Raw genomic sequence first — 18,809 nt, forward strand, 5'->3', positions numbered from 1 at the left:
GGGAATTAGTGGAGATTTGGTGGGATTTTTTTTTAGAATTTGGTCATGTTTTGAGAAGATTTAGTGAATGTTGTGGGATTTTTCCTGGAATTTTGTTGGATTTTGAGGAGATTTTGCGGGATGGTTGTGGAATTTTGAGGGTCTTTTCTGGAATTTTGCGAGATTTTGCAGAGAATTGAGGAATTATCTGTGATTTTTCATGTATTTTGTAAGAATTTGTGGAGATTTGGTGGGATTTTTGTGGAATTTGGTAGAGTTTTGGAATGATTTAGGTCATTTTGTGGGATATTTCTGGACTTTGGTGGGGCTTTTCAAGAATTTTGTAGTATTTTGAAAAGATTTAGGGAATTTTGTGTTGTTTTTCTTGAATTTTGTGGGAAACTGTTGTGATTTTATGGGGCGTTTCTGGAATTTGGTCGAGTTTTTAGAAGATTTAGGGATTTTTGTGGGATTTTTGTGGGATGTTCTGGGAATCGGTGGAGATTTTGTGGGACATTCCTGTGAATTGGTAGGGTTTTGAAATGATTTAGGGAATTTTGTGGGACTTGTCTGTAATTTTGTGGGGATTTTTCTGGAATTGTGTGGGATTCTGAGGAGACTTGAAGAATGTTGAGGAATTTGTTTTAGATTTTGTGGGAATTTGTGTAGATTCTGTGGGATTTTTGTGGAATTTGGTGGGCCTTTTCAAGGACTTTGTGTGGTTTTGAGGAGAGTTGAAGTATTTTGAGGAATTTTTCTTAGATTTTGTGGAAACTTGTGGAGGTTTTGTGTGATTTTTGTGGAATTTTGTGGGATAGTGAGGCGATTTAGGGATCTTGAGAGATTTTTCATGTATTTTGTGGGAATTTGTGGAGATTTGGTGGGATATTTTTCTAGAATTTGGTCGTGTTTTAGAAGAATTAGGGAATTTTGTGGGATTTTTCTTGGATTTTGTGGACATTTGTGGACATTTTGTGGGATGTTGGTGGAACTTTGAGGGTCTTTTCTGGAATTTTGTGAGATTCTGCAGGGAATTGAGGAATTATCTGTGATTTTTCATGTATTTTGTGGGAATTTGTGGAGATTTGGTGGGATTTTTTTTTAGAATTTGGTCGTGTTTTGAGAAGATTTCGGGAATGTTGTGGGATTTTTCCTGGAATTTTGTTGGATTTTGAGGAGATTTTGTGGGATGGTTGTGGAATTTTGAGGGTCTTTTCTGGAATTTTGTGAGATTCGGCAGAGAATTGAGGAATTATCTGTGATTTTTCATGTATTTTGTAAGAATTTGTGGAGATTTGGTGGGATTTTTGTTGAAATTTGTAGAGTTTTGAGAAGATGTAGGGAATTTTGTGGGATTTTTGTGGAATTTGGTGGGCCTTTTCAAGGACTTTGTGTGGTTTTGAGGAGAGTTGAAGTATTTTGAGGAATTTTTCTTAGATTTTGTGGAAACTTGTGGAGGTTTTGTGTGATTTTTGTGGAATTTTGTGGGATAGTGAGGCGATTTAGGGATCTTGAGGGATTTTTCATGTATTTTGTGGGAATTTGTGGAGATTTGGTGGGATATTTTTCTAGAATTTGGTCGTGTTTTAGAAGAATTAGGGAATTTTGTGGGATTTTTCTTGGATTTTGTGGACATTTGTGGACATTTTGTGGGATGTTGGTGGAACTTTGAGCGTCTTTTCTGGAATTTTGTGAGATTCTGCAGAGAATTGAGGAATTATCTGTGATTTTTCATGTATTTTGTAAGAATTTGTGGAGATTTGGTGGGATTTTTGTGGAATTTGGTAGAGTTTTGGAATGATTTAGGTCATTTTGTGGGATATTTCTGGAATTTGGTAGGGCTTTTCAGGAATTTTGTAGTATTTTGAAAAGATTTAGGGAGTTTTGTGTTGTTTTTCTTGAATTTTGTGGGAAACTGTGGTGATTTTATGGGGCGTTTCTGGAATTTGGTCGAGTTTTCAGAAGATTTAGGGATTTTTGTGGGATTTTTGTGGGATGTTCTGGGAATCGGTGGAGATTTTGTGGGACATTCCTGTGAATTGGTAGGGTTTTGAAATGATTTAGGGAATTTTGTGGGACTTGTCTGTAATTTTGTGGGGATTTTTCTGGAATTGTGTGGGATTCTGAGGAGACTTGAAGAATGTTGAGGAATTTGTTTTAGATTTTGTGGGAATTTGTGTAGATTCTGTGGGATTTTTGTGGAATTTGGTGGGCCTTTTCAAGGACTTTGTGTGGTTTTGAGGAGAGTTGAAGTATTTTGAGGAATTTTTCTTAGATTTTGTGGAAACTTGTGGAGGTTTTGTGTGATTTTTGTGGAATTTTGTGGGATAGTGAGGCGATTTAGGGATCTTGAGGGATTTTTCATGTATTTTGTGGGAATTTGTGGAGATTTGGTGGGATATTTTTCTAGAATTTGGTCGTGTTTTAGAAGAATTAGGGAATTTTGTGGGATTTTTCTTGGATTTTGTGGACATTTGTGGACATTTTGTGGGATGTTGGTGGAACTTTGAGGGTCTTTTCTGGAATTTTGTGAGATTCTGCAGAGAATTGAGGAATTATCTGTGATTTTTCATGTATTTTGTAAGAATTTGTGGAGATTTGGTGGGATTTTTGTGGAATTTGGTAGAGTTTTGGAATGATTTAGGTCATTTTGTCGGATATTTCTGGACTTTGGTGGGGCTTTTCAAGAATTTTGTAGTATTTTGAAAAGATTTAGGGAATTTTGTGTTGTTTTTCTTGAATTTTGTGGGAAACTGTTGTGATTTTATGGGGCGTTTCTGGAATTTGGTCGAGTTTTTAGAAGATTTAGGGATTTTTGTGGGATTTTTGTGGGATGTTCTGGGAATCGGTGGAGATTTTGTGGGACATTCCTGTGAATTGGTAGGGTTTTGAAATGATTTAGGGAATTTTGTGGGACTTGTCTGTAATTTTGTGGGGATTTTTCTGGAATTGTGTGGGATTCTGAGGAGACTTGAAGAATGTTGAGGAATTTGTTTTAGATTTTGTGGGAATTTGTGTAGATTCTGTGGGATTTTTGTGGAATTTGGTGGGCCTTTTCAAGGACTTTGTGTGGTTTTGAGGAGAGTTGAAGTATTTTGAGGAATTTTTCTTAGATTTTGTGGAAACTTGTGGAGGTTTTGTGTGATTTTTGTGGAATTTTGTGGGATAGTGAGGCGATTTAGGGATCTTGAGAGATTTTTCATGTATTTTGTGGGAATTTGTGGAGATTTGGTGGGATATTTTTCTAGAATTTGGTCGTGTTTTAGAAGAATTAGGGAATTTTGTGGGATTTTTCTTGGATTTTGTGGACATTTGTGGACATTTTGTGGGATGTTGGTAGAACTTTGAGCGTCTTTTCTGGAATTTTGTGAGATTCTGCAGAGAATTGAGGAATTATCTGTGATTTTTCATGTATTTTGTAAGAATTTGTGGAGATTTGGTGGGATTTTTGTGGAATTTGGTAGAGTTTTGGAATGATTTAGGTCATTTTGTGGGATATTTCTGGAATTTGGTAGGGCTTTTCAGGAATTTTGTAGTATTTTGAAAAGATTTAGGGAGTTTTGTGTTGTTTTTCTTGAATTTTGTGGGAAACTGTGGTGATTTTATGGGGCGTTTCTGGAATTTGGTCGAGTTTTCAGAAGATTTAGGGATTTTTGTGGGATTTTTGTGGGATGTTCTGGGAATCGGTGGAGATTTTGTGGGACATTCCTGTGAATTGGTAGGGTTTTGAAATGATTTAGGGAATTTTGTGGGACTTGTCTGGAGTTTTGTGGGGATTTTTCTGGAATTGTGTGGTATTCTGAGGAGACTTGAAGAATTTTGAGGAATTTGTTTTAGATTTTGTGGGAATTTGTGTAGATTCTGTGGGATTTTTGTGGAATTTGGTGGGCCTTTTCAAGGACTTTGTGTGGTTTTGAGGAGAGTTGAAGTATTTTGAGGAATTTTTCTTAGATTTTGTGGAAACTTGTGGAGGTTTTGTGTGATTTTTGTGGAATTTTGTGGGATAGTGAGGCGATTTAGGGATCTTGAGGGATTTTTCATGTATTTTGTGGGAATTTGTGGAGATTTGGTGGGATTTTTTTTTAGAATTTGGTCGTGTTTTGAGAAGATTTCGGGAATGTTGTGGGATTTTTCCTGGAATTTTGTTGGATTTTGAGGAGATTTTGTGGGATGGTTGTGGAATTTTGAGGGTCTTTTCTGGAATTTTGTGAGATTCGGCAGAGAATTGAGGAATTATCTGTGATTTTTCATGTATTTTGTAAGAATTTGTGGAGATTTGGTGGGATTTTTGTTGAAATTTGTAGAGTTTTGAGAAGATGTAGGGAATTTGGTGGGATTTTTGTGGAATTTGGTGGGCCTTTTCAAGGACTTTGTGTGGTTTTGAGGAGAGTTGAAGTATTTTGAGGAATTTTTCTTAGATTTTGTGGAAACTTGTGGAGGTTTTGTGTGATTTTTGTGGAATTTTGTGGGATAGTGAGGCGATTTAGGGATCTTGAGGGATTTTTCATGTATTTTGTGGGAATTTGTGGAGATTTGGTGGGATATTTTTCTAGAATTTGGTCGTGTTTTAGAAGAATTAGGGAATTTTGTGGGATTTTTCTTGGATTTTGTGGACATTTGTGGACATTTTGTGGGATGTTGGTGGAACTTTGAGCGTCTTTTCTGGAATTTTGTGAGATTCTGCAGAGAACTGAGGAATTATCTGTGATTTTTCATGTATTTTGTAAGAATTTGTGGAGATTTGGTGGGATTTTTGTGGAATTTGGTAGAGTTTTGGAATGATTTAGGTCATTTTGTGGGATATTTCTGGAATTTGGTAGGGCTTTTCAGGAATTTTGTAGTATTTTGAAAAGATTTAGGGAGTTTTGTGTTGTTTTTCTTGAATTTTGTGGGAAACTGTGGTGATTTTATGGGGCGTTTCTGGAATTTGGTCGAGTTTTCAGAAGATTTAGGGATTTTTGTGGGATTTTTGTGGGATGTTCTGGGAATCGGTGGAGATTTTGTGGGACATTCCTGTGAATTGGTAGGGTTTTGAAATGATTTAGGGAATTTTGTGGGACTTGTCTGTAATTTTGTGGGGATTTTTCTGGAATTGTGTGGGATTCTGAGGAGACTTGAAGAATGTTGAGGAATTTGTTTTAGATTTTGTGGGAATTTGTGTAGATTCTGTGGGATTTTTGTGGAATTTGGTGGGCCTTTTCAAGGACTTTGTGTGGTTTTGAGGAGAGTTGAAGTATTTTGAGGAATTTTTCTTAGATTTTGTGGAAACTTGTGGAGGTTTTGTGTGATTTTTGTGGAATTTTGTGGGATAGTGAGGCGATTTAGGGATCTTGAGGGATTTTTCATGTATTTTGTGGGAATTTGTGGAGATTTGGTGGGATTTTTTTTTAGAATTTGGTCGTGTTTTGAGAAGATTTCGGGAATGTTGTGGGATTTTTCCTGGAATTTTGTTGGATTTTGAGGAGATTTTGCGGGATGGTTGTGGAATTTTGAGGGTCTTTTCTGGAATTTTGTGAGATTTTGCAGAGAATTGAGGAATTATCTGTGATTTTTCATGTATTTTGTAAGAATTTGTGGAGATTTGGTGGGATTTTTGTGGAATTTGGTAGAGTTTTGGAATGATTTAGGTCATTTTGTGGGATATTTCTGGACTTTGGTGGGGCTTTTCAAGAATTTTGTAGTATTTTGAAAAGATTTAGGGAATTTTGTGTTGTTTTTCTTGAATTTTGTGGGAAACTGTTGTGATTTTATGGGGCGTTTCTGGAATTTGGTCGAGTTTTCAGAAGATTTAGGGATTTTTGTGGGATTTTTGTGGGATGTTCTGGGAATCGGTGGAGATTTTGTGGGACATTCCTGTGAATTGGTAGGGTTTTGAAATGATTTAGGGAATTTTGTGGGACTTGTCTGGAATTTTGTGGGGATTTTTCTGGAATTGTGTGGGATGCTGAGGAGACTTGAAGAATGTTGAGGAATTTGTTTTAGATTTTGTGGGAATTTGTGTAGATTCTGTGGGATTTTTGTGGAATTTGGTGGGCCTTTTCAAGGACTTTGTGTGGTTTTGAGGAGAGTTGAAGTATTTTGAGGAATTTTTCTTAGATTTTGTGGAAACTTGTGGAGGTTTTGTGTGATTTTTGTGGAATTTTGTGGGATAGTGAGGCGATTTAGGGATCTTGAGAGATTTTTCATGTATTTTGTGGGAATTTGTGGAGATTTGGTGGGATATTTTTCTAGAATTTGGTCGTGTTTTAGAAGAATTAGGGAATTTTGTGGGATTTTTCTTGGATTTTGTGGACATTTGTGGACATTTTGTGGGATGTTGGTGGAACTTTGAGGGTCTTTTCTGGAATTTTGTGAGATTCTGCAGGGAATTGAGGAATTATCTGTGATTTTTCATGTATTTTGTAAGAATTTGTGGAGATTTGGTGGGATTTTTGTTGAAATTTGTAGAGTTTTGAGAAGATGTAGGGAATTTGGTGGGATTTTTGTGGAATTTGGTGGGCCTTTTCAAGGACTTTGTGTGGTTTTGAGGAGAGTTGAAGTATTTTGAGGAATTTTTCTTAGATTTTGTGGAAACTTGTGGAGGTTTTGTGTGATTTTTGTGGAATTTTGTGGGATAGTGAGGCGATTTAGGGATCTTGAGGGATTTTTCATGTATTTTGTGGGAATTTGTGGAGATTTGGTGGGATTTTTTTTTAGAATTTGGTCATGTTTTGAGAAGATTTCGGGAATGTTGTGGGATTTTTCCTGGAATTTTGTTGGATTTTGAGGAGATTTTGCGGGATGGTTGTGGAATTTTGAGGGTCTTTTCTGGAATTTTGCGAGATTTTGCAGAGAATTGAGGAATTATCTGTGATTTTTCATGTATTTTGTAAGAATTTGTGGAGATTTGGTGGGATTTTTGTGGAATCTGGTAGAGTTTTGGAATGATTTAGGTCATTTTGTGGGATATTTCTGGACTTTGGTGGGGCTTTTCAAGAATTTTGTAGTATTTTGAAAAGATTTAGGGAATTTTGTGTTGTTTTTCTTGAATTTTGTGGGAAACTGTTGTGATTTTATGGGGCGTTTCTGGAATTTGGTCGAGTTTTTAGAAGATTTAGGGATTTTTGTGGGATTTTTGTGGGATGTTCTGGGAATCGGTGGAGATTTTGTGGGACATTCCTGTGAATTGGTAGGGTTTTGAAATGATTTAGGGAATTTTGTGGGACTTGTCTGTAATTTTGTGGGGATTTTTCTGGAATTGTGTGGGATTCTGAGGAGACTTGAAGAATGTTGAGGAATTTGTTTTAGATTTTGTGGGAATTTGTGTAGATTCTGTGGGATTTTTGTGGAATTTGGTGGGCCTTTTCAAGGACTTTGTGTGGTTTTGAGGAGAGTTGAAGTATTTTGAGGAATTTTTCTTAGATTTTGTGGAAACTTGTGGAGGTTTTGTGTGATTTTTGTGGAATTTTGTGGGATAGTGAGGCGATTTAGGGATCTTGAGGGATTTTTCATGTATTTTGTGGGAATTTGTGGAGATTTGGTGGGATTTTTTTTTAGAATTTGGTCGTGTTTTGAGAAGATTTCGGGAATGTTGTGGGATTTTTCCTGGAATTTTGTTGGATTTTGAGGAGATTTTGTGGGATGTTTGTGCAACTTTGAGGGTCTTTTCTGGAATTTTGTGAGATTCTGCAGAGAATTGAGGAATTATCTGTGATTTTTCATGTATTTTGTAAGAATTTGTGGAGATTTGGTGGGATTTTTGTTGAAATTTGTAGAGTTTTGAGAAGATGTAGGGAATTTGGTGGGATTTTTGTGGAATTTGGTGGGCCTTTTCAAGGACTTTGTGTGGTTTTGAGGAGAGTTGAAGTATTTTGAGGAATTTTTCTTAGATTTTGTGGAAACTTGTGGAGGTTTTGTGTGATTTTTGTGGAATTTTGTGGGATAGTGAGGCGATTTAGGGATCTTGAGGGATTTTTCATGTATTTTGTGGGAATTTGTGGAGATTTGGTGGGATATTTTTCTAGAATTTGGTCGTGTTTTAGAAGAATTAGGGAATTTTGTGGGATTTTTCTTGGATTTTGTATACATTTGTGGACATTTTGTGGGATGTTGGTAGAACTTTGAGCGTCTTTTCTGGAATTTTGTGAGATTCTGCAGAGAATTGAGGAATTATCTGTGATTTTTCATGTATTTTGTAAGAATTTGTGGAGATTTGGTGGGATTTTTGTGGAATTTGGTAGAGTTTTGGAATGATTTAGGTCATTTTGTGGGATATTTCTGGAATTTGGTAGGGCTTTTCAGGAATTTTGTAGTATTTTGAAAAGATTTAGGGAGTTTTGTGTTGTTTTTCTTGAATTTTGTGGGAAACTGTGGTGATTTTATGGGGCGTTTCTGGAATTTGGTCGAGTTTTCAGAAGATTTAGGGATTTTTGTGGGATTTTTGTGGGATGTTCTGGGAATCGGTGGAGATTTTGTGGGACATTCCTGTGAATTGGTAGGGTTTTGAAATGATTTAGGGAATTTTGTGGGACTTGTCTGGAATTTTGTGGGGATTTTTCTGGAATTGTGTGGGATTCTGAGGAGACTTGAAGAATTTTGAGGAATTTGTTTTAGATTTTGTGGGAATTTGTGTAGATTCTGTGGGATTTTTGTGGAATTTGGTGGGCCTTTTCAAGGACTTTGTGTGGTTTTGAGGAGAGTTGAAGTATTTTGAGGAATTTTTCTTAGATTTTGTGGAAACTTGTGGAGGTTTTGTGTGATTTTTGTGGAATTTTGTGGGATAGTGAGGCGATTTAGGGATCTTGAGGGATTTTTCATGTATTTTGTGGGAATTTGTGGAGATTTGGTGGGATTTTTTTTTAGAATTTGGTCGTGTTTTGAGAAGATTTCGGGAATGTTGTGGGATTTTTCCTGGAATTTTGTTGGATTTTGAGGAGATTTTGCGGGATGGTTGTGGAATTTTGAGGGTCTTTTCTGGAATTTTGTGAGATTCGGCAGAGAATTGAGGAATTATCTGTGATTTTTCATGTATTTTGTAAGAATTTGTGGAGATTTGGTGGGATTTTTGTTGAAATTTGTAGAGTTTTGAGAAGATGTAGGGAATTTGGTGGGATTTTTGTGGAATTTGGTGGGCCTTTTCAAGGACTTTGTGTGGTTTTGAGGAGAGTTGAAGTATTTTGAGGAATTTTTCTTAGATTTTGTGGAAACTTGTGGAGGTTTTGTGTGATTTTTGTGGAATTTTGTGGAATAGTGAGGCGATTTAGGGATCTTGAGGGATTTTTCATGTATTTTGTGGGAATTTGTGGAGATTTGGTGGGATATTTTTCTAGAATTTGGTCGTGTTTTAGAAGAATTAGGGAATTTTGTGGGATTTTTCTTGGATTTTGTGGACATTTGTGGACATTTTGTGGGATGTTGGTGGAACTTTGAGCGTCTTTTCTGGAATTTTGTGAGATTCTGCAGAGAATTGAGGAATTATCTGTGATTTTTCATGTATTTTGTAAGAATTTGTGGAGATTTGGTGGGATTTTTGTGGAATTTGGTAGAGTTTTGGAATGATTTAGGTCATTTTGTGGGATATTTCTGGAATTTGGTAGGGCTTTTCAGGAATTTTGTAGTATTTTGAAAAGATTTAGGGAGTTTTGTGTTGTTTTTCTTGAATTTTGTGGGAAACTGTGGTGATTTTATGGGGCGTTTCTGGAATTTGGTCGAGTTTTCAGAAGATTTAGGGATTTTTGTGGGATTTTTGTGGGATGTTCTGGGAATCGGTGGAGATTTTGTGGGACATTCCTGTGAATTGGTAGGGTTTTGAAATGATTTAGGGAATTTTGTGGGACTTGTCTGGAATTTTGTGGGGATTTTTCTGGAATTGTGTGGGATGCTGAGGAGACTTGAAGAATGTTGAGGAATTTGTTTTAGATTTTGTGGGAATTTGTGTAGATTCTGTGGGATTTTTGTGGAATTTGGTGGGCCTTTTCAAGGACTTTGTGTGGTTTTGAGGAGAGTTGAAGTATTTTGAGGAATTTTTCTTAGATTTTGTGGAAACTTGTGGAGGTTTTGTGTGATTTTTGTGGAATTTTGTGGGATAGTGAGGCGATTTAGGGATCTTGAGGGATTTTTCATGTATTTTGTGGGAATTTGTGGAGATTTGGTGGGATTTTTTTTTAGAATTTGGTCGTGTTTTGAGAAGATTTCGGGAATGTTGTGGGATTTTTCCTGGAATTTTGTTGGATTTTGAGGAGATTTTGCGGGATGGTTGTGGAATTTTGAGGGTCTTTTCTGGAATTTTGTGAGATTCGGCAGAGAATTGAGGAATTATCTGTGATTTTTCATGTATTTTGTAAGAATTTGTGGAGATTTGGTGGGATTTTTGTTGAAATTTGTAGAGTTTTGAGAAGATGTAGGGAATTTGGTGGGATTTTTGTGGAATTTGGTGGGCCTTTTCAAGGACTTTGTGTGGTTTTGAGGAGAGTTGAAGTATTTTGAGGAATTTTTCTTAGATTTTGTGGAAACTTGTGGAGGTTTTGTGTGATTTTTGTGGAATTTTGTGGAATAGTGAGGCGATTTAGGGATCTTGAGGGATTTTTCATGTATTTTGTGGGAATTTGTGGAGATTTGGTGGGATATTTTTCTAGAATTTGGTCGTGTTTTAGAAGAATTAGGGAATTTTGTGGGATTTTTCTTGGATTTTGTGGACATTTGTGGACATTTTGTGGGATGTTGGTGGAACTTTGAGCGTCTTTTCTGGAATTTTGTGAGATTCTGCAGAGAATTGAGGAATTATCTGTGATTTTTCATGTATTTTGTAAGAATTTGTGGAGATTTGGTGGGATTTTTGTGGAATTTGGTAGAGTTTTGGAATGATTTAGGTCATTTTGTGGGATATTTCTGGAATTTGGTAGGGCTTTTCAGGAATTTTGTAGTATTTTGAAAAGATTTAGGGAGTTTTGTGTTGTTTTTCTTGAATTTTGTGGGAAACTGTGGTGATTTTATGGGGCGTTTCTGGAATTTGGTCGAGTTTTCAGAAGATTTAGGGATTTTTGTGGGATTTTTGTGGGATGTTCTGGGAATCGGTGGAGATTTTGTGGGACATTCCTGTGAATTGGTAGGGTTTTGAAATGATTTAGGGAATTTTGTGGGACTTGTCTGGAATTTTGTGGGGATTTTTCTGGAATTGTGTGGGATGCTGAGGAGACTTGAAGAATGTTGAGGAATTTGTTTTAGATTTTGTGGGAATTTGTGTAGATTCTGTGGGATTTTTCTGGAATTTGGTGGGCCTTTTCAAGGACTTTGTGTGGTTTTGAGGAGAGTTGAAGTATTTTGAGGAATTTTTCTTAGATTTTGTGGAAACTTGTGGAGGTTTTGTGTGATTTTTGTGGAATTTTGTGGGATAGTGAGGCGATTTAGGGATCTTGAGAGATTTTTCATGTATTTTGTGGGAATTTGTGGAGATTTGGTGGGATATTTTTCTAGAATTTGGTCGTGTTTTAGAAGAATTAGGGAATTTTGTGGGATTTTTCTTGGATTTTGTGGACATTTGTGGACATTTTGTGGGATGTTGGTGGAACTTTGAGGGTCTTTTCTGGAATTTTGTGAGATTCTGCAGGGAATTGAGGAATTATCTGTGATTTTTCATGTATTTTGTAAGAATTTGTGGAGATTTGGTGGGATTTTTGTTGAAATTTGTAGAGTTTTGAGAAGATGTAGGGAATTTGGTGGGATTTTTGTGGAATTTGGTGGGCCTTTTCAAGGACTTTGTGTGGTTTTGAGGAGAGTTGAAGTATTTTGAGGAATTTTTCTTAGATTTTGTGGAAACTTGTGGAGGTTTTGTGTGATTTTTGTGGAATTTTGTGGGATATTGAGGCGATTTAGGGATCTTGAGGGATTTTTCATGTATTTTGTGGGAATTTGTGGAGATTTGGTGGGATTTTTTTTTAGAATTTGGTCATGTTTTAGAAGAATTAGGGAATTTTGTAGGATTTTTCTTGGATTTTGTGAACATTTGTGGACATTTTGTGGGATGTTGGTGGAACTTTGAGGATCTTTTCTGGAATTTTGCGAGATTTTGCAGAGAATTGAGGAATTATCTGTGATTTTTCATGTATTTTGTAAGAATTTGTGGAGATTTGGTGGGATTTTTGTGGAATTTGGTAGAGTTTTGGAATGATTTCGGTCATTTTGTGGGATATTTCTGGACTTTGGTGGGGCTTTTCAAGAATTTTGTAGTATTTTGAAAAGATTTAGGGAATTTTGTGTTGTTTTTCTTGAATTTTGTGGGAAACTGTTGTGATTTTATGGGGCGTTTCTGGAATTTGGTCAAGATTTCAGAAGATTTAGGGATTTTTGTGGGATTTTTGTGGGATGTTCTGGGAATCGGTGGAGATTTTGTGGGACATTAATGTGAATTGGTAGGGTTTTGAAATGATTTAGGGAATTTTGTGGGACTTGTCTGGAATTTTGTGGGGATTTTTCTGGAATTGTGTGGGATTCTGAGGAGACTTGAAGAATGTTGAGGAATTTGTTTTAGATTTTGTGGGAATTTGTGTAGATTCTGTGGGATTTTTCTGGAATTTGGTGGGCCTTTTCAAGGACTTTGTGTGGTTTTGAGGAGAGTTGAAGTATTTTGAGGAATTTTTCTTAGATTTTGTGGAAACTTGTGGAGGTTTTGTGTGATTTTTGTGGAATTTTGTGGGATAGTGAGGCGATTTAGGGATCTTGAGAGATTTTTCATGTATTTTGTGGGAATTTGTGGAGATTTGGTGGGATATTTTTCTAGAATTTGGTCGTGTTTTAGAAGAATTAGGGAATTTTGTGGGATTTTTCTTGGATTTTGTGGACATTTGTGGACATTTTGTGGGATGTTGGTGGAACTTTGAGGGTCTTTTCTGGAATTTTGTGAGATTCTGCAGGGAATTGAGGAATTATCTGTGATTTTTCATGTATTTTGTAAGAATTTGTGGAGATTTGGTGGGATTTTTGTTGAAATTTGTAGAGTTTTGAGAAGATGTAGGGAATTTGGTGGGATTTTTGTGGAATTTGGTGGGCCTTTTCAAGGACTTTGTGTGGTTTTGAGGAGAGTTGAAGTATTTTGAGGAATTTTTCTTAGATTTTGTGGAAACTTGTGGAGGTTTTGTGTGATTTTTGTGGAATTTTGTGGGATAGTGAGGCGATTTAGGGATCTTGAGGGATTTTTCATGTATTTTGTGGGAATTTGTGGAGATTTGGTGGGATTTTTTTTTAGAATTTGGTCATGTTTTGAGAAGATTTCGGGAATGTTGTGGGATTTTTCCTGGAATTTTGTTGGATTTTGAGGAGATTTTGCGGGATGGTTGTGGAATTTTGAGGGTCTTTTCTGGAATTTTGCGAGATTTTGCAGAGAATTGAGGAATTATCTGTGATTTTTCATGTATTTTGTAAGAATTTGTGGAGATTTGGTGGGATTTTTGTGGAATCTGGTAGAGTTTTGGAATGATTTAGGTCATTTTGTGGGATATTTCTGGACTTTGGTGGGGCTTTTCAAGAATTTTGTAGTATTTTGAAAAGATTTAGGGAATTTTGTGTTGTTTTTCTTGAATTTTGTGGGAAACTGTTGTGATTTTATGGGGCGTTTCTGGAATTTGGTCGAGTTTTTAGAAGATTTAGGGATTTTTGTGGGATTTTTGTGGGATGTTCTGGGAATCGGTGGAGATTTTGTGGGACATTCCTGTGAATTGGTAGGGTTTTGAAATGATTTAGGGAATTTTGTGGGACTTGTCTGGAATTTTGTGGGGATTTTTCTGGAATTGTGTGGGATTCTGAGGAGACTTGAAGAATGTTGAGGAATTTGTTTTAGATTTTGTGGGAATTTGTGTAGATTCTGTGGGATTTTTGTGGAATTTGGTGGGCCTTTTCAAGGACTTTGTGTGGTTTTGAGGAGAGTTGAAGTATTTTGAGGAATTTTTCTTAGATTTTGTGGAAACTTGTGGAGGTTTTGTGTGATTTTTGTGGAATTTTGTGGGATAGTGAGGCGATTTAGGGATCTTGAGGGATTTTTCATGTATTTTGTGGGAATTTGTGGAGATTTGGTGGGATTTTTTTTTAGAATTTGGTCGTGTTTTGAGAAGATTTCGGGAATGTTGTGGGATTTTTCCTGGAATTTTGTTGGATTTTGAGGAGATTTTGTGGGATGTTTGTGGAACTTTGAGGGTCTTTTCTGGAATTTTGTGAGATTCGGCAGAGAATTGAGGAATTATCTGTGATTTTTCATGTATTTTGTAAGAATTTGTGGAGATTTGGTGGGATTTTTGTTGAAATTTGTAGAGTTTTGAGAAGATGTAGGGAATTTGGTGGGATTTTTGTGGAATTTGGTGGGCCTTTTCAAGGACTTTGTGTGGTTTTGAGGAGAGTTGAAGTATTTTGAGGAATTTTTCTTAGATTTTGTGGAAACTTGTGGAGGTTTTGTGTGATTTTTGTGGAATTTTGTGGGATAGTGAGGCGATTTAGGGATCTTGAGGGATTTTTCATGTATTTTGTGGGAATTTGTGGAGATTTGGTGGGATATTTTTCTAGAATTTGGTCGTGTTTTAGAAGAATTAGGGAATTTTGTGGGATTTTTCTTGGATTTTGTGGACATTTGTGGACATTTTGTGGGATGTTGGTGGAACTTTGAGCGTCTTTTCTGGAATTTTGTGAGATTCTGCAGAGAATTGAGGAATTATCTGTGATTTTTCATGTATTTTGTAAGAATTTGTGGAGATTTGGTGGGATTTTTGTGGAATTTGGTAGAGTTTTGGAATGATTTAGGTCATTTTGTGGGATATTTCTGGAATTTGGTAGGGCTTTTCAGGAATTTTGTAGTATTTTGAAAAGATTTAGGGAGTTTTCTGTTGTTTTTCTTGAATTTTGTGGGAAACTGTGGTGATTTTATGGGGCGTTTCTGGAATTTGGTCGAGTTTTCAGAAGATTTAGGGATTTTTGTGGGATTTTTGTGGGATGTTCTGGGAATCGGTGGAGATTTTGTGGGACATTCCTGTGAATTGGTAGGGTTTTGAAATGATTTAGGGAATTTTGTGGGACTTGTCTGGAATTTTGTGGGGATTTTTCTGGAATTGTGTGGGATTCTGAGGAGACTTGAAGAATTTTGAGGAATTTGTTTTAGATTTTGTGGGAATTTGTGTAGATTCTGTGGGATTTTTGTGGAATTTGGTGGGCCTTTTCAAGGACTTTGTGTGGTTTTGAGGAGAGTTGAAGTATTTTGAGGAATTTTTCTTAGATTTTGTGGAAACTTGTGGAGGTTTTGTGTGATTTTTGTGGAATTTTGTGGGATAGTGAGGCGATTTAGGGATCTTGAGAGATTTTTCATGTATTTTGTGGGAATTTGTGGAGATTTGGTGGGATATTTTTCTAGAATTTGGTCGTGTTTTAGAAGAATTAGGGAATTTTGTGGGATTTTTCTTGGATTTTGTGGACATTTGTGGACATTTTGTGGGATGTTGGTGGAACTTTGAGGGTCTTTTCTGGAATTTTGTGAGATTCTGCAGGGAATTGAGGAATTATCTGTGATTTTTCATGTATTTTGTAAGAATTTGTGGAGATTTGGTGGGATTTTTGTTGAAATTTGTAGAGTTTTGAGAAGATGTAGGGAATTTGGTGGGATTTTTGTGGAATTTGGTGGGCCTTTTCAAGGACTTTGTGTGGTTTTGAGGAGAGTTGAAGTATTTTGAGGAATTTTTCTTAGATTTTGTGGAAACTTGTGGAGGTTTTGTGTGATTTTTGTGGAATTTTGTGGGATAGTGAGGCGATTTAGGGATCTTGAGGGATTTTTCATGTATTTTGTGGGAATTTGTGGAGATTTGGTGGGATTTTTTTTTAGAATTTGGTCGTGTTTTGAGAAGATTTCGGGAATGTTGTGGGATTTTTCCTGGAATTTTGTTGGATTTTGAGGAGATTTTGTGGGATGTTTGTGGAACTTTGAGGGTCTTTTCTGGAATTTTGTGAGATTCGGCAGAGAATTGAGGAATTATCTGTGATTTTTCATGTATTTTGTAAGAATTTGTGGAGATTTGGTGGGATTTTTGTGGAATCTGGTAGAGTTTTGGAATGATTTAGGTCATTTTGTGGGATATTTCTGGACTTTGGTGGGGCTTTTCAAGAATTTTGTAGTATTTTGAAAAGATTTAGGGAATTTTGTGTTGTTTTTCTTGAATTTTGTGGGAAACTGTGGTGATTTTATGGGGCGTTTCTGGAATTTGGTCGAGTTTTTAGAAGATTTAGGGATTTTTGTGGGATTTTTGTGGGATGTTCTGGGAATCGGTGGAGATTTTGTGGGACATTCCTGTGAATTGGTAGGGTTTTGAAATGATTTAGGGAATTTTGTGGGACTTGTCTGGAATTTTGTGGGGATTTTTCTGGAATTGTGTGGGATTCTGAGGAGACTTGAAGAATGTTGAGGAATTTGTTTTAGATTTTGTGGGAATTTGTGAAGATTCTGTGGGATTTTTGTGGAATTTGGTGGGCCTTTTCAAGGACTTTGTGTGGTTTTGAGGAGAGTTGAAGTATTTTGAGGAATTTTTCTTAGATTTTGTGGAAACTTGTGGAGGTTTTGTGTGATTTTTGTGGAATTTTGTGGGATAGTGAGGCGATTTAGGGATCTTGAGGGATTTTTCATGTATTTTGTGGGAATTTGTGGAGATTTGGTGGGATTTTTTTTTAGAATTTGGTCGTGTTTTGAGAAGATTTCGGGAATGTTGTGGGATTTTTCCTGGAATTTTGTTGGATTTTGAGGAGATTTTGTGGGATGTTTGTGGAACTTTGAGGGTCTTTTCTGGAATTTTGTGAGATTCTGCAGAGAATTGAGGAATTATCTGTGATTTTTCATGTATTTTGTAAGAATTTGTGGAGATTTGGTGGGATTTTTGTTGAAATTTGTAGAGTTTTGAGAAGATGTAGGGAATTTTGTGGGATTTTTGTGGAATTTGGTGGGCCTTTTCAAGGACTTTGTGTGGTTTTGAGGAGAGTTGAAGTATTTTGAGGAATTTTTCTTAGATTTTGTGGAAACTTGTGGAGGTTTTGTGTGATTTTTGTGGAATTTTGTGGGATAGTGAGGCGATTTAGGGATCTTGAGGGATTTTTCATGTATTTTGTGGGAATTTGTGGAGATTTGGTGGGATATTTTTCTAGAATTTGGTCGTGTTTTAGAAGAATTAGGGAATTTTGTGGGATTTTTCTTGGATTTTGTGGACATTTGTGGACATTTTGTGGGATGTTGGTGGAACTTTGAGCGTCTTTTCTGGAATTTTGTGAGATTCTGCAGGGAATTGAGGAATTATCTGTGATTTTTCATGTATTTTGTAAGAATTTGTGGAGATTTGGTGGGATTTTTGTTGAAATTTGTAGAGTTTTGAGAAGATGTAGGGAATTTGGTGGGATTTTTGTGGAATTTGGTGGGCCTTTTCAAGGACTTTGTGTGGTTTTGAGGAGAGTTGAAGTATTTTGAGGAATTTTTCTTAGATTTTGTGGAAACTTGTGGAGGTTTTGTGTGATTTTTGTGGAATTTTGTGGGATAGTGAGGCGATTTAGGGATCTTGAGGGATTTTTCATGTATTTTGTGGGAATTTGTGGAGATTTGGTGGGATATTTTTCTAGAATTTGGTCGTGTTTTAGAAGAATTAGGGAATTTTGTGGGATTTTTCTTGGATTTTGTGGACATTTGTGGACATTTTGTGGGATGTTGGTGGAACTTTGAGCGTCTTTTCTGGAATTTTGTGAGATTCTGCAGAGAATTGAGGAATTATCTGTGATTTTTCATGTATTTTGTAAGAATTTGTGGAGATTTGGTGGGATTTTTGTGGAATTTGGTAGAGTTTTGGAATGATTTAGGTCATTTTGTGGGATATTTCTGGAATTTGGTAGGGCTTTTCAGGAATTTTGTAGTATTTTGAAAAGATTTAGGGAGTTTTGTGTTGTTTTTCTTGAATTTTGTGGGAAACTGTGGTGATTTTATGGGGCGTTTCTGGAATTTGGTCGAGTTTTCAGAAGATTTAGGGATTTTTGTGGGATTTTTGTGGGATGTTCTGGGAATCGGTGGAGATTTTGTGGGACATTCCTGTGAATTGGTAGGGTTTTGAAATGATTTAGGGAATTTTGTGGGACTTGTCTGGAATTTTGTGGGGATTTTTCTGGAATTGTGTGGGATTCTGAGGAGACTTGAAGAATTTTGAGGAATTTGTTTTAGATTTTGTGGGAATTTGTGTAGATTCTGTGGGATTTTTGTGGAATTTGGTGGGCCTTTTCAAGGACTTTGTGTGGTTTTGAGGAGAGTTGAAGTATTTTGAGGAATTTTTCTTAGATTTTGTGGAAACTTGTGGAGGTTTTGTGTGATTTTTGTGGAATTTTGTGGGATAGTGAGGCGATTTAGGGATCTTGAGAGATTTTTCATGTATTTTGTGGGAATTTGTGGAGATTTGGTGGGATATTTTTCTAGAATTTGGTCGTGTTTTAGAAGAATTAGGGAATTTTGTGGGATTTTTCTTGGATTTTGTGGACATTTGTGGACATTTTGTGGGATGTTGGTGGAACTTTGAGGGTCTTTTCTGGAATTTTGTGAGATTCTGCAGGGAATTGAGGAATTATCTGTGATTTTTCATGTATTTTGTAAGAATTTGTGGAGATTTGGTGGGATTTTTGTTGAAATTTGTAGAGTTTTGAGAAGATGTAGGGAATTTGGTGGGATTTTTGTGGAATTTGGTGGGCCTTTTCAAGGACTTTGTGTGGTTTTGAGGAGAGTTGAAGTATTTTGAGGAATTTTTCTTAGATTTTGTGGAAACTTGTGGAGGTTTTGTGTGATTTTTGTGGAATTTTGTGGGATAGTGAGG

The sequence above is a fragment of the Cyanistes caeruleus genome, chromosome 3 (genome assembly GCF_971803275.1).
Source record: "Cyanistes caeruleus chromosome 3, bCyaCae1.hap1.1, whole genome shotgun sequence".
Lineage (NCBI taxonomy): Eukaryota > Metazoa > Chordata > Aves > Passeriformes > Paridae > Cyanistes > Cyanistes caeruleus.